The following is a 4129-nucleotide window of genomic DNA, read 5'->3' on the forward strand; positions in this document are numbered from 1 at the left end:
GCATCAATAAGACTTGCATAACAGTTAACTCATAAGTAATAAGTTCTTAGTAGAAAGCTTTGAAACAACACAAAGGAAGATTTAAGTTTCAGCAGTTGCTTTCAACTTGTAACATGTATATCTCATGGATAGTTGTCAACATAAAGCAATATAACAAGTGCAATAGGTAAACATGTAAGAATCAATGCACACAGTTTACACAAGTGTTTGCTTCTAAGATAGAAAGAATAGGTAGACTGACTCAACAATAAAGTAAAAGATAGGCCCTTCGCAGAGGGAAGCATTGATTACTATTGTTGTGCTAGAGCTTTTCATTTTGAAAACAAGAAACAATTTTGTCAACGGTAGTAATAAAGCATATGAGTTATGTATAAGACATCTTATAAGTTGCAAGCCTCATGCATAGTATACTAATAGTGCTCGCACCTTGTCCTAATTAGCTTGGGTTAACACGGATTATCATTGCATAACATATGTTTCAACCAAGTGTCACAAAGGGGTACCTCTATGCCGCCTGTACAAGGGTGTAAGGAGAAGGTTCGCATTGGATTTCTCGCTTTTGATCATTCTCAACTTAGACACCCATACCGGGACAACATAGACAACAGATAATGGACTCCTCTTTTAATGCTTAAGCATTCAACAACGGTTAATATTCTCATAAGAGATTGAGGTTTTATGTCCAAACCGAAACTTCCACCATGATTCATGGCTTTAGTTAGCGGCCCAATGTTCTTCTCCGTAACAAGTATGCATACTCAAACCATTTGATTGTGAAAACCGCCCTTACTTCAGACAAGACGAACATGCATAGCAACTCACATGATATTCAACAAAGGTAAAGAGTTGATGGCGTCCCCAGAAACATGGTTACCGCTCAACAAGCAACTTGCTAAGAAATAAGACACATAAGTACATATTCTTCACCACGATAGTTTTTAAGCTATTTTGTCCCATGATCTATATATTGTAAAGGTAAAGAATAGAAATTTTAAAGGTAGCACTCAAGTAATGTACTTTGGAATGGCGGAGAAATACCATGTGGTAGGTAGGTATGGTGGACACAAATGGCATGGTTATTGGCTCAAGGATTTGGATGCACGAGAAGATTCCCTCTCAATACAAGGCTAGGCTAGCAAGGTTGTTTGAAGCAAACTCAAGTATGAAATGGTGCAGCAAGACTCACATATAAACATATTGTAAGCATTATAAGACTTTACATCGTCTCCTTGTTGTTCAAACACCTCAACCAGAAAATATCTAGACTTAGAGAGAACAATCATGCAAACCAAATTTTAACATGCTCTATGTAGTTATTCATTAATGGGTACAAGGTACATGATGCAAGAGCTTAAACAAGATCTATGTGAGCACAACAATTGCCAAGTATCACATGATTCAAGACATTATACCATTTACCACATGCGGCATTTTCCGTTTCCAACCATATATCAATGAATGAGGTAGTTCAACTTTCGCAATGAACATTAAAGATAAAGCTAACAACACATGTGTTCATACGAAACTGCGGAGCATAATATCTCCAATATAAAGGATTGTGGGATCCGACTTTACTCAAACAAAACAAAAACTAAAGCAAACAGACGCTCCAAGCAAAGCACATAAGATGTGACTGAATAAAAATATAGTTTCATTAGAGGAACCTGATAAGTTGTCGATGAAGAAGGGGATGCCTTGGGCATCCCCAAGCTTAGACGCTTGGGTCTTCTTAAGATATGCAGGGATGAACCACGGGGGCATCCCCAAGCTGTGACTTTTCACTCTTCTTAATCATATTGTATCATCCTCCTCTCTTGACCCTTGAAAACTTCCTCCACACCAAACTCGAAACAAACTCATTAGAGGGTCAGTGCATAATTCATATATTCAGAGGTGACATAATCATTCTTAATACTTCTGGACATTGCACAAAGCTACTGAAAGTTAATGGAACAAAGAAATCCATCAAACATAGCAAAACAGGCAATGCGAAATAAAAGGCAGAATCTGTCAAAACAGAACAGTCCGTAAAGACGAATTTTAAAATGGCACCAGACTTGCTCAGATGAAAATGCTCAAATTGAATGAAAGTTGCGTACATATCTGAGGATCACGCACGTAAATTGGCAGATTTTTCTGAGTTACCTACAGAGAATTCTGCCCAGATTCGTGACAGAAAGAAATCTGTTTCTGCGCAGTAATCCAAATCTAGTATTGACTCTACTATCAAAGACTTTACTTGGCACAACAATGCAATAAAATAAAGATAAGGAGAGGTTGCTACAGTAGTAACAACTTCCAAGACTCAAATATAAAACAAAGTACTGTAGTAAAAACATGGGTTGTCTCCCATAAGCGCTTTTCTTTAACGCCTTTCAGCTAGGCGCAGAAAGTGTGAATCAAGTGTTATCAAGAGATGAAGCATCGATATTACCTCGGGCTTTATGCATACCCTTATTATTATTTTTCTTACTCTTTGGTTTAGGGAATATATGTCTACCTCCCGGCGTAGAAGTGAATTTGAGGGTGCCTTCTCCCACATTTATGACTGCTCCCAATAGTTTCAGCAGGGATCTTCCAAGTGTGATTTGTCCTGTTCCTACACATTCAATAACAAGATAATCAGTGGATACTGTTCTTCCAAGAATGGTTGTATGCACACCCTCGGCTATTCCCTTAGGAATTATAACAGAATTATCAGTAAGAGTTATTCCTTCTCCCCTTCAACGAGTCCCCAAAGTGTCAAAGATTCATAGATACTCTTAGGCATAAGGCAAGATTCAGACATAATATCACAATGGGCATGAAAAGTTTCACCACCAATAACAACTTTAATAGTAGGGTCCCATTTTGAAGGTTCAGAGTTCACTAAAACTTGATCAAGACGATTACGAACATAACTATAATTTTCTTTCAAGTAAGATGCACTTGTCTCAAGAGTGTTTAATCTATTATAAATACTAATAAGAGCTGAATCAAAATTATTAGCCGAACTATGTGATGCAACCAATTTCTTTATGGCATTAAAAGCTTGATCCCCAGTGCAATGAAGGAAATCTCCTCCCACTACAGCATCTAAGGCATATCTATAGCGAATCATAAGCCTAAAATAAAAATTACTAAGGAGCAGGCTTAGAGTCATTTGCGGTTCAGCTTTCCGATAAGAATCAAAAATTCTAGACCAAGCATCTTTAAAACTCTCCTCATCCCCTTGTTTAAAAGTAAAGATTAATTCATGAGGTGAAGAAGTAACAGGTTCAGAGCTAGACATGATAACCAATAAACTAAATGCAAGTAACTAATTTTTTTTTTGTGTTTTTGATATGGAGAACAAGACAGTAAATAAAGTAAAGCTAGCAACTAATTTTTTTTGTGTTTTGTTTAAGTGCAGCAAACAAAGTAGTAAATAAAATAAAGCAAGACAAAAACAAAGTAAAGAGATTGGAAGTGGAGACTCTCCTTGCAGCGTGTCTTGATCTCCCCGGCAACGGCGCCAGAAAAAGTGCTTGATGCATGCAATTAACACACGTCCGTTGGGAACCCCAAGAGGAAGGTGTGATGCGTACAGTAGCAAGTTTTCCCTCAGAAAGAAACCAAGGTTTATCGAACCAGGAGGAGCCAAGAAGCACGTTCAAGGTTGATGGCGGCGAAGTGTAGTACGGCGCAACACCAGGGATTCCGGCGCCAACGTGGAACCTGCACAACACAACCAAAGTACTTTGCCCCAACGTAACAGTGAGGTTGTCAATCTCACCGGCTTGCTCGTGAACAAAGGATTAACCGTATTGTGTGGAAGATGATTGTTTGTGAAGAACAAGTAAAGAACAAGTATTGCGAGTAGATTGTATTTCAGATGTAAAGAATAGACCGGGGTCCACAGTTCACTAGCGGTGTCTCTCCCATAAGATAAATAGCATGTTGGGTGAACAAATTACGGTTGGGCAATTGACAAATAAAGAAGGCATAACAATGCACATACATATATCATGATGAGTACTATGAGATTTAATCGGGGCATTACGACAAAGTACATAGATCGCCATCCGAGCATGCATCTATGCCTAAAAAGTCCACTTTCAGGTTATCATCCGAACCCCTTCCGGTATTAAGTTGCAAGCAACAGACAATT

The sequence above is a fragment of the Lolium rigidum genome, chromosome 4 (assembly GCF_022539505.1).
Source record: "Lolium rigidum isolate FL_2022 chromosome 4, APGP_CSIRO_Lrig_0.1, whole genome shotgun sequence".
Classification (NCBI taxonomy): domain Eukaryota; kingdom Viridiplantae; phylum Streptophyta; class Magnoliopsida; order Poales; family Poaceae; genus Lolium; species Lolium rigidum.